Source organism: Thalassophryne amazonica, chromosome 22, assembly GCF_902500255.1.
Source record: "Thalassophryne amazonica chromosome 22, fThaAma1.1, whole genome shotgun sequence".
Classification (NCBI taxonomy): Eukaryota; Metazoa; Chordata; class Actinopteri; order Batrachoidiformes; family Batrachoididae; genus Thalassophryne; species Thalassophryne amazonica.
Window position 1 is genome coordinate 8,956,837 of NC_047124.1, and position 13,185 is coordinate 8,970,021.

At 41.1% G+C, this 13,185-nt stretch overlaps 1 protein-coding gene across 5 annotated transcripts in view; it reads left to right on the plus strand.

Moving 5' to 3' along the window:
* Window positions 1–13,185, plus strand: part of magi2a (membrane associated guanylate kinase, WW and PDZ domain containing 2a) — a 215,209-nt gene that overhangs the window by 98,436 nt on the left and 103,588 nt on the right. The gene's annotated exons all lie outside the window — the stretch shown is intronic.

Consider the following 13,185-nt stretch of genomic DNA (forward strand, 5'->3'; position numbering starts at 1 on the left):
TCACTCAGGGGAGGTTGTGCTGAAAACAATTGCACCAAACCAAGCATAGTAAACCATTTTTAAGGTCTGCTATAAAGGTAAACCAAAAGTAGTCAAAAACAGCTAATTATACCCTGGACCCCAGAGGGTTAAGCTTTTGGCTGGTAAGTTGTAACATAGTCATTTAATTTTATGGCACAGCTCAACAGGGGAGACTTTAAACCTCCTACCCCCCCACCCGTGTGTGCCCAAGACGTCCATGTGGAGTTGTACTGTAGAACAGCAGGATGTCTTCAGGCTACAACAGACTCTACCCACATTACGATGTAAAGGTGTTGAAATGAATGTCATCTAGTAGTGAGGATGCAGATTCCATAATTAGCTTTCGCTTCTTAGATGACAAGGATTTGTGCTCCTTTACCTTCTCTTGTGATAAGCAATATGTAGGATCCTGTATTTCACTTCCTGTGAGCTTGACTTACATTCCTCGTCAGCACTCAACCAGCTGAGTCCACTGATGATCTATCCAGGCTGCATCCACACCATTTTGTCATTTTTCTATAAAAAATAAATCACCCAGATTTTGTGGCGCGGCACCCATTCCACCGGATCGTCAGCTGGTTCAACCCGTTCCGTCAGGCTGTACTCGTTTATGCTGCAATTCCGTATATCCAAACACATTATTTTGCTCATTTACATATTTTCCACTTCTGTAGTCATACAGCTGGAATAAGTACAGTGTGGTGACTTTGGTCGTGGCTCATAAATTTGACCTGTAAAAACGTCAAACTGTAATTTCTGAACGGCAGTACTGACACAGTCATCAAGTCACTCTATTATAACCGTAAAGGTGGCTGATAGAAACGATCAGGTCTGTTAATATTTGAAGGAAGAGATCACAGATGGTGTTAGAAACTGGAAAAAAAAACAACTCTCAACTTCACCGTCTCACAGCCCCAACAAATTTGGAATGACTCAATTTTTTCAGCCACACTGAATATGAGCCTACAATTTTAAGAATCAACTATTCAGTCAGTTTGGAGACCAAGTCAGAGAAGCGAGGTTGAGATAGTTTGGTCATGTTTAGAAGAGGAATCCAGGGTACATAGTGAGAAGGATGCTGAGGATGGAGTCACCAGGCAGGAGGAGAAGCGGGAGGCCAAAGAGGAGGTTTATGGATGTTCTGAGGGAGTCAGGGCAGAGTGACAGAAGAACTTGCAGAGGACAGGATGTGATGGAAACTGTTGATCTGCTGTGGTGCCACCTAGCAGGAGCAACTGAAAGAAGTGGTGTGAGCAAACCTCCAACCCGCTGCTCTGCACTTATTTGTTGTCCTTAATCCCAAGAGGAACAATTATTTCCAGGAATACTTCTTCTTATAACAAGGGACAAATGGGCCGATGAGTTCAGTGTTCAATCTGTTCATTCTCTGTGGAGGCACAACATAAAATTATTAATTTGTGTCCTAGTTCAGCACTACATAATTATTTATTTGGTATACTTTGTAGTAATTGTCATAGTGTGCTCTAGTTATACATAGTAGTCGATACTAGGCATTGTTACCCGTGGACATGAAAAGGCAAATGGTTGTGGCATATAAGCTGAGTAAGTATAGCATCATTAAGGATGTGGTCATTCTTTTTAGGGTATCATTTCCTGGTAAAGAACACCATTCATTAGTTGAAATCTGACCAATGACCCAATGGCCTTGGCCTTTGGTTGACCTTGCAGGACAATTCCAAAATCCTTCCAGTTATGTGTGCCAAGTGCAGGCTAAATTGAGTTGAAAGTCATATTCCTTGACCTAGACCTAGTCACCTTCGATTTTTCCCAAGCTGCCGAAATTGACCTCTAAGGGTTGTCCTGCATCCACCCAGTAAGTTTGGTGGAAACAAAAGGACCCCAGAGGAGCAGGCAAACCAACAAACAGCCAGACAGATATCATCTTGACCTTTGGCAAACATGACCTCACTTGGGGAATTCCATGTGCCATGTTTGATGCAAGTCAAACAATCAAATCAAAATTTTGAACATTGCACAGGGATTTAGCAGACGTGACCTCACATGGGCAATTCTGGAACCCACCTTCAAATGTGTGCACAGTATGGTGAAAATGACAGTAAACATTATGATGTTTGACCCATGGAATTTGCCAAAATTAACCTTGTAAAGGCAGTTTTGGGGTTAACCTTCATCCACATAGCACGTTTGATGGAAACGGGCCAATGGACCTGGGACAAGTGGAAGAACAAACTTTGTTCTAATTACCTATAGTATAATACAAGGATATTGGGGACCAAGAATCAAAACCAAGCCTACATATTGGTCACCCAACTCCTTATCCCACTGACTACAGTCCCACTCAGCTGAAAATGGTATCAGCCTTGGCTGGGGAGTAACCTGTGATGGACTGGAGTCTCATCCAGAGAGATTTGTGGACTTTGATCCGCTTCACACTTCAGTATCCAGAGATAAGCACCAGCCCGATTGGCTTCAGCCATTGTCTCGAATGTACTGTCTTACTGATAATAGAAAGTCACCAAAAGAAAGCAAATGTTTGTCCAAGAGATTAGAGGATCTGTATGTGCTGTGATCTTTCTAAAGATGTCTCACCGGCTCCTGCCATCCGTCCCTCAATCCATTTTCTTCTGCTAAGTCCGCTGTGGTCCCCAGAGCCTCCTTAGCAAACACAGGGTGGAGATCGGGTTCACAAGGTCACTAGCCTTCAAAATCTCATCTGTTGTTGTGTGTTCTGGTCATAGCTTCTCTCTTGCTTTTGTTTCATTGTATCGTGAGATGTTTGTCAACAACAACACTGTTTCCACGTGGAATTGGAATGCCTGATTTTTCTTTATTTCTCACTCGTCTTTCGTCTCTCAGCTAAACAGATGGATATGTGTGTAGAAACCTGCCATGTTTATTTTTAGTGAGCACTTCCTGCACTCCTGTGAAATGACCCAGATCCAAAAACACACCTCATGGGATTTTGAGGATCAGACTCCTGAGGCTGAAACCACGTTAACAACAAGATGCATGCTGTGTTTAGTCCTAATGACTTTCCCAATTTTCTGTAATTGAGGTATTGTACGTGACGAGCAGCGGTGGCCACCTGACCAAGGCTTTGAAAATCATAGAAACTAGAAAACAAGCTCATTTCAGGCTTCAAATCCACACATATGTTGAAGAGACAAAAGCGTCCGCTTCAAATACATTCACACAAAATCCTTTCGGCTGGGTTGTGAGGTGTGACCGTGTTATTTAAGTGATAGAACAATCAGGAAGTAACAGTTTATTTCATTGATAGTCCATTTATATCTCTGTTTTAGCATCCACTAACCTTCCAGCAGGTGGCAGACACGTCAATGAGATGTTACATAGGCCAGCCATTCCCAAAATTAAAGCCACAAAGTGTAGGATTTAGTGTCATCTAGTGATGACATTATGCCGTTGCTAGTCACAGTTTTGTTTCCCGTCATGTTTTCACTTCTCTTGTGTAATCCTCCACTTCACAAAAATGACGCTTGACAAATGCGTTAGCCTGCACGAGCAACCAGTAGACCAGTGATTCTCAACCGGGGTGCCGTGATCGATCGTCAGGGTTGCCGTGGGCAGTTATCAAATATCACCATTATCGGGTGTATGTGCTGTAATAGTGTGGCAGATGGTGTAATGCTCTTGTATTCCAGTAGATGGCAGCAAAGCGCGCAGTTTTCCACTGCTATACCAATGTCTAGTTAAAATTCTTGTCGTTAGTGACTAAAAACTGTTCAACAAGACTGAGGAGTTTTTTTTTTTTTTTTTTTTTTTTTGCACCTTAAAATAATGAGATTAATGACCCACGCTGTGCTGCCACACACACAGAGATGTGCACACACACACCACTGACTTCATGAATGAAACTCGGTCAATAAAGGATAATTGTGTAAAAATATAATATATATAAATTTATTGTAATGGTTTTAGGAGCCGCGCTGCGTTGAACACAGCAGCAGCTCAGCCGAGCAGCGTAGCTTAACAGCGCAGATCTGTGTAACTTTCAACACTAATATTTGTGAATGTGTGGGTGTCAGAGTAAGTTTAATACTTTCCTGACATAATTTAATGTAATTTAATTTTACTGGCTCGATATCCAGGACAAAATGGCATTTTAACACGTATTTTGCGAGCATTTTTCTGAGTGTGTTCAGTTGCGAATCTCCATTGAAAATGCATTAACATCCGGGTACTTCATCAATATTTTGCCCGGTTAGGAGACGTCATGTCGCTGTCCATGAAGGAACGTTTTCGTTTAGTGTGCAGCAATGGGACTGCGCTCTCTAGTTCTCATATACAGCTCCATGACTATAGTATACTATGTTATGTCATATCTGTACCGCACGTGTTGCTAACGTGCTAACGCACCGTGTAGAGACAGTCGAGTTAGTGGTGCGTGACACGTGACACATGACAGTGGTGTGCCACAGGATTCTGTAAATATAAAAAGAGTGCCGCGGCTCAAAAAAGGTTGAAAATCACTGCAGTAGACAAAGTTTGCCCCTTTTAGGCTCCTGTATTAATTGGCAGTGCAACATGGCTGCCTCCACGGGGGGGTGCTCCCATGTACTCTAGATATGAAGGGCTTATTGTGAAAACGCTGCAAGTAATTATTCGTGAATAAACAGATGGTTTTGAATTCTATAATCAATTTATGCTAATAAACACACACTTTGTTTTATTACTTTTAATAATATTTTTGAAAATAATCCTAAATTTTGGGGAAACATTTAACTTTATTGGAAAATTTGACCACTGGCAGTACCTTCACAGCCCACCAGGTGGCTGCAGTCCACACTTTGGGGTATTACTGACATTAGCAAAATAACGTTGCTTTTTGGATTGGTGTGGTGTGTTAAAGTTGACCAGATTTAAATGGGTTTGCCCTCATTATCTGCCCTTTTAGTGTGGTGAGCTCCTCCGTGATAACACTTTATGTTTTTGAGTTATAGTCTTAAAAAGTGCAATGCAAGAATTCAATTTAACAATGAAATGTGTTTGTTTAGCAGTCCGTTACTGGTTTTTGCACTTTTTCCATCAGTGCATCTTTGCAGGAGCAGAATATAAGCGGCGTCGTGGTCGTCTCTTTTTTACAAACTGTCACCTTGGAGAAGTCGCCACCACAAAGTGCAGCTAGATATAGATCTGCAACATTCAAAGGTTCTTAGTGGAGTGTGTGTGTGTGTGTGTGTGTGTGTGTGTGTGTGTGTGTGTGTGTGTGTGTGTGTGTGTGTGTGTGTGTGTGTGTGTGTGTGTGTGTGTGTGTGTGTGTGTGTGTGTGTGTGTGTGTGTGTGTGTGTGTGTGTGTGTGTGTGTGTGTGCGCGTGTGCGCGCGCGCCATCTAATGGATATGCAACCCTCCATACACACACACCATCCGGAATTGCACAAGCAGAAATGTGCACTTGTATTGACACAAGGTTCTCCAGCAAATAACATTGATCACTGCCACTCATTTGCTGTTAAAACCTCTTCCATATTCCTCTGATGTTTTTGGCATCCTGGGTTCTGGACTGTAAATCTCCACGTGGCTGCCACTTTTACTTCCTCCGCTCATCATTTTTGACAACTTGAGATCATGGGGAGAATCATGACTCTTCTTAAGAAAACCTGCTGTAAACTAAAAACTCAAACCTCAGCAGCTGTGTTGTTCATTCGATGAGACGCTCAGAAAGCTATTTGTGGATTTGTTTTCTGTAAAAAGTTGGCACATCTATTGGGTAGATGGTTGTCGTCCAGCGTTTCTAGTAAGTAGCTTTGTCAGTGTTTGTTCCTCACTGTTTCTCAGCAAAACAGCACGATACAGCATTTCTGAAAAACCTTCTTTCTAATCAATGAAACGAGCCCAAGCACAACATTTTACAACCAGGCAATCCGGAAATCTGACGAAAGCGCAAGATAGCCTCCAGGCTAAAACACATCCTCCCCAGTTCCCGATGTAGTCACGTCTGTAAAGGTTTTAAATTTTACCATGGGACAAACAGCAGCAAAAAGGCTAAGCTGGTGACAGAAAAGTATTTTTTCTTCCCGACGTGTGGAGAACTGTGAATTTGCACTTGTTTCACTGTGGGATTTCTTTATGCAAAAAAAAAAAACCTGTTTAGCAGAAAAAAAAGCACCATGCCCACTTTGTGCCAGACAGGTACAACAGTGGTGTTCAAATCCTGCTGTGGTTGGAGTCTACTTGTTTTGCAGCAGCCCTGACTTTAATCCAAGCAACTGAGAAAGTTTAAACTTGATGTTGGTGCATTTTCTTGAAATGTTAAAAGGTTTTCTGTCAGGGGTCACAGGGTAAATGGCTTCTTCATCAAAGGTTTAATGGTATTAAACCTTTATTTGAGGGTAAGCCGTACTACCTGCTCCAATAACACACAAAAGTACATACATGTAGTTCTTTTTAAGGTGTTGAGTATATTCGGGGGCTATACCACAGGTGATTATTCAGACGAGGCTATTTTCTATCCTAGTAAAAAATACACCCTTTGACATAAATCAGGTACAACGTATTCTAGGCTACACCACAGGATATGATTTATGTCGGGCTATTCCTGGATTCTATCCCAAAGTGTATCCTGCAGCATAGACCAGCCTGGGTGATTTTTGTACTACAGGTGTACTCTGGGTTATCAATCAATCAATCAATCAATTTTATTTATATAGCGCCAAATCACAACAAACAGTTGCCCCAAGGCGCTTTATATTGTAAGGCAAGGCCATACAATAATTACGGAAAAACCCCAACGGTCAAAACGACCCCCTGTGAGCAAGCACTTGGCGACATTGGGAAGGAAAAACTCCCTTTTAACAGGAAGAAACCTCCAGCAGAACCAGGCTCAGGGAGGGGCAGTCTTCTGCTGGGACTGGTTGGGGGTGAGGGAGAGAACCAGGAAAAAGACATGCTGTGGAGGGGAGCAGAGATCAATCACTAATGATTAAATGCAGAGTGGTGCATACAGAGCAAAAAGAGAAAGAAACACTCAGTGCATCATGGGAACCCCCCAGCAGTCTAAGTCTATAGCAGCATAACTAAGGTATGGTTCAGGGTCACCTGATCTAGCCCTAACTATAAGCTTTAGCAAAAAGGAAAGTTTTAAGCCTAATCTTAAAAGTAGAGAGGGTGTCTGTCTCCCTGATCTGAATTGGGAGCTGGTTCCACAAGAGAGGAGCCTGAAAGCTGAAGGCTCTGCCTCCCATTCTACTCTTACAAACCCTAGGAACTACAAGTAAGCCTGCAGTCTGAGAGCGAAGCGCTCTATTGGGGTGATATGGTACTATGAGGTCCCTAAGATGAGATGGGACCTGATTATTCAAAACCTTATAAGTAAGAAGAAGAATTTTAAATTCTGTTCTAGAATTAACAGGAAGCCAATGAAGAGAGGCCAATATGGGTGAGATATGCTCTCTCCTTCTAGTCCCTGTCAGTACTCTAGCTGCAGCATTTTGAATTAACTGAAGGCTTTTCAGGGAACTTTTAGGACAACCTGATAATAATGAATTACAGTAGTCCAGCCTAGAGGAAATAAATGCATGAATTAATTTTTCAGCATCACTCTGAGACAAGACCTTTCTAATTTTAGAGATATTGTGTAAATGCAAAAAAGCCGTCCTACATATTTGTTTAATATGCGCATTGAATGACATATCCTGATCAAAAATGACTCCAAGATTTCTCACAGTATTACTAGAGGTCAGGGTAATGCCATCCAGAGTAAGGATCTGGTTAGACACCATGTTTCTAAGATTTGTGGGGCCAAGTACAATAACTTCAGTTGTATCTGAGTTTAAAAGCAGGAAATTAGAGGTCATCCATGTCTTTATGTCTGTAAGACAATCCTGCAGTTTAGCTAATTGGTGTGTGTCCTCTGGCTTCATGGATAGATAAAGCTGGGTATCATCTGCGTAACAATAAAAATTTAAGCAATGCTGTCTAATAATACTGCTTAAGGGAAGCATGTATAAAGTGAATAAAATTGGTCCTAGCACAGAACCTTGTGGAACTCCATAATTAACCTTAGTCTGTGAAGAAGATTCCCCATTTACATGAACAAATTGTAATCTATTAGATAAATATGATTCAAACCACCTCAGCGCAGTACCTTTATGGCATGCTCTAATCTCTGTAATTAAATTTTATGGTCAACAGTATCAAAAGCAGCACTGAGGTCTAACAGAACAAGCACAGAGATGAGTCCACTGTCTGAGGCCATAAGAAGATAATTTGTAACCTTCACTAATGCTGTTTCTGTACTATGATGAATTCTAAAACCTGACTGAAACTCTTCAAATAGACCATTCCTCTGCAGATGATCAGTTAGCTGTTTACAACTACCCTTTCAAGAATTTTTGAGAGAAAAGGAAGGTTGGAGATTGGCCTATAATTAGCTAAGATAGCTGGGTCAAGTGATGGCTTTTTAAGTAATGGTTTAATTACTGCCACCTTAAAAGCCTGTGGTACATAGCCAACTAATAAAGATAGATTGATCATATTTAAGATCGAAGCATTAAATAATGGTAGGGCTTCCTTGAGCAGCCTGGTAGGAATGGGGTCTAATAGACATGTTGATGGTTTGGATGAAGTAACTAATGAAAATAACTCAGACAGAACAATCGGAGAGAAAGAGTCTAACCAAATACCGGCATCACTGAAAGCAGTCAAAGATAACGATACGTCTTTGGGATGGTTATGAGTAATTTTTTCTCTAATAGTTAAAATTTTATTAGCAAAGAAAGTCATGAAGTCATTACTAGTTAAAGTTAAAGGAATACTCGGCTCAATAGAGCTCTGACTCTTTGTCAGCCTGGCTACAGTGCTGAAAAGAAACCTGGGGTTGTTCTTATTTTCTTCAATTAGTGATGAGTAGTAAGATGTCCTAGCTTTACGGAGGGCTTTTTTATAGAGCAACAGACTCTTTTTCCAGGCTAAGTGAAGATCTTCTAAATTAGTGAGACACTATTTCCTCTCCAACTTATGGGTTATCTACTTTAAGCTGCGAGTTTGTGAGTTATACCACAGAGTCAGGCACTTTTGATTTAAAGCTCTCTTTTTCAGAGGAGCTACAGCATCCAAAGTTGTCTTCAATGAGGATGTAAAACTATTGACGAGATACTCTATCGCACTTACAGAGTTTAGGTAGCTACTCTGCACTGTGTTGGTATATGGCATTAGAGAACATAAAGAAGGAATCATATCCTTAAACCTAGTTACAGCGCTTTCTGAAAGACTTCTAGTGTAATGAAACTTATTCCCCACTGCTGGGTAACCATCAGAGTAAATGTAAATGTTATTAAGAAATGATCAGACAGAAGGGAGTTTTCAGGGAATACTGTTCCATACCATAAGTCAGAACAAGATCTAAGATATGATTAAAGTGGTGGGTTGACTAATTTACATTTTGAGCAAAGCCAATTGAGTCTAATAATAGATTAAATGCAGTGTTGAGGCTGTCATTCTCAGCATCTGTGTGGATGTTAAAATCACCCACTATAATTATCTTATCTGAGCTAAGCACTAAGTCAGACAAAAGGTCTGAAAATTCACAGAGAAACACACAGTAACGACCAGGTGGATGATAGATAACAACAAATAAAACTGTTTTTTGAGACTTCCAATTTGGATGGACAAGACTAAGAGTCAAGATTTCAAATGAATTAAAGCTCTGTCTGGGTTTTTGATTAATTAATAAGCTGGAATGGAAGATTGCTACTAATCCTCCGCCTTGGCCCGTGCTATGAGCATTCTGGCAGTTAGTGTGACTCGGGGGTGTTGACTCATTTAAACTAACATATTCATCCTGCTGTAACCAGGTTTCTGTAAGGCAGAATAAATCAATATGTTGATCAATTATTATATCATTTACTAACAGGGACTTAGAAGAGAGAGACCTAATGTTTAATAGACCACATTTAACTGTTTTAGTCTGTGGTGCAGTTGAAGATGCTATATTATTTTTTCTTTTTGAATTTTTATGCTTAAATAGATTTTTGCTGGTTATTGGTGGTCTGGGAGCAGGCACCGTCTCTACGGGAATGGGGTAATGAGGGGATGGCAGGGGGAGAGAGGTGTGTAAGACTACAACTCTGCTTCCTGGTCCCAACCCTGGATAGTCACGGTTTGGAGGATTTAAGAAAATTGGCCAGATTTCTAGAAATGAGAGCTGCTCCATCCAAAGTGGGATGGATGCCATCTCTCCTAACAAGACCAGGTTTTCCCCAGAAGCTTTGCCAATTATCTATGAAGCCCACCTCATTTTTTATACCACGTTATACCATGTGGTATTATTTAGGCTGGGGTATTTTCTGTTTGGTAGCCCAAAATATACCCTGCAGCATAAAGAATCCTGGGATATTTTATACCCCTGATATAGTCTGAGCAATACCACGGGTTATTATTCAGTCAAGGCTATTATTTCCTAGTCCAAAATATACCCTGGGGCATAAACCAACCTGGGCAGTTTAATAGATTAGGTTATTTCTTTTTCCAAACCCAAACTATACCCTTGCATATTAGCCAGCTTTGGCTATTTTATAACCCTGGGGTGTACACCTGAAACACCACCAACAGACAGAGCCACGAACAGGGACAAAACACAAGTCCGTAGCTGCTCAACTGTATTTAGCTCAGAGAAAAAAACTCACAAAAGATGATTTGCAAAAGTATGTGGGCAGGTTTGTCAACTTCATCAACCAGTGCAATCATGGCACGATACGATACGATACGATACGATACACTTAATTGTCCCTTCTGGGAAATTTGTCTTGAACTCCAAGAGCTGCACAAATAAAACTGCCATGACATAATTACATAGCTCATGCATATTGCGCATAACTTAATACACACACCAATATTGCACATACCTCTTTTGCACAACATTCTTGCACAGATGATTCATGCATATTGCACATATCCCTAATACACATACCACTACTGCACATACCCCTTTTGCATAACATTCTTGCACAGATGATTCATGCATATTGCACATATCCCTAATACACATACCCATATTGCACATACCCCATTGCACAACATTCTTGCACAGATGATTTATGCATATTTCACATATCCGTAATACACATACCCATATTGCACATACCCCATTGCACAACAGTCTTGCACAGATGGCTCATGCATATTGCATATATCCCTAATTCACATACCCAAATTACACATACCCCTATTGCACAGCGGTCTTGCACAGATGGCTCATGCATATTGCACATACCCCTAATACACATACCCAAATTGCACATACCACTATTGCACAACAGTTTTGCACAGATGGCTCATGCATATTGCACATATCCCTAATACACATACCCAAATTTCACTTAGCCCTATTGCACAGCAGTCTTGCACAGATGGCTCATGCATATTGCACATACCCCTAATACACATACCCAAATTGCACATACCACTATTGCACAACAGTTTTGCACAGATGGCTCATGCATATGGCACATATCCCTAATACACATACCCAAATTGCACATACCACTATTGCACAACAGTTTTGCACAGATGGCTCATGCATATTGCACATGTCCCTAATACACATACCCAAATTGCACATACCACTATTGCACAACAGTTTTGCACAGATGGCTCATGCATATTGCACATGTCCCTAATACACATACCCAAATTGCACATACCACTATTGCACAACGGTTTTGCACAGATGGCTCATGCATATTGCACATGTCCCTAATACACATATCCAAATTGCACATACCACTATTGCACAACAGTTTTGCACAGATGGCTCATGCATATTGCACGTCCCTAATACACATACCCAAATTGCACATACCACTATTGCACAACAGTCTCACACAGATGATTCGTGCATATTGCACATATCCATATTGCACAACAGTCTTGCACAGATGATTCATGCATATTGCACATGTCCCTAATACACATACCCAAATTGCACATACCACTATTGCACAACGGTTTTGCACAGATGGCTCATGCATATTGCACATGTCCCTAATACACATATCCAAATTGTACATACCACTATTGCACAACGGTTTTGCACAGATGGCTCATGCATATTGCACGTCCCTAATACACATACCCAAATTGCACATACCACTATTGCACAACAGTCTCACACAGATGATTCGTGCATATTGCACATATCCCTAATACACATATCCATATTGCACAACAGTCTTGCACAGATGATTCATGCATATTGCACATGTCCCTAATACACATACCCAAATTGCACATACCACTATTGCACAGCAGTCTCACACAGATGATTCATGCATATTGCACATATCCCTAATGCACATATCCATATTGCACAACAGTATTGCACAGATGGCTCATGCATATTGCACATATCCCTAATACACATATCCAAATCGCACATACCCATATTGAACAGCCGTCTCCCACATATGGTTAAAATGAAAATGCTGATAACATAGTGAATGACAATGAATAAATAACACTGAATAGCAATGCCACCATGACATTAATGCACAGTCCTACTACCTATCCCAGGAACCATTATTTGAAACTCTAATTGACGTGGACATGGAGTTTTTAAAGCAATTCAGTCGTCATTGATGGACCCTGTATCGCCTCCTGTCGTGGGGTTTGGAGTTAATGACCTAACAGAAATGTGAGGTTGGCAGCCTTGCAGCATTGTCAAGTTCAGATCAGCTCTGGGAGCAGGTGCTGGTGTAACATATTGCTGTAAACACCACAGTAAGGAACTTGTTGGGTCCTGAATGGCAGTCACTCAAGGAGACAACTGGTCCATCCCAACACATTTATATGCCGGAAGCAGCTGATACCCAAGTGTCCGTTTTAGCCTTTTCCAGTATTGTCTGAAGACGTCGCTAACACAGTAGCAGAAGCACCGCTTGTGCATTCAGACTTTTACGGAGGAATGACTTTATACAACATACCAGTGGTGATCATTGGCACCGTTACTCCTACTGTTAACTGCAAGACATTGTAGGCGTGTTTACAGTCTCTAGCGATATAAGCAGCCTTCAGTCAGATTCTGCACCTCAGGGGTGCAGCGTGCGCCCGTCATCACAGCCGGCATGGCTTTAACAAGTGTAATTAGAACGAAATGACGAGGAAGTATTCAAGAAGTTGTTTGTGCCTTCAGTAAGAGGTGAAGAGCGTGTCTCATGTTGTTTTCT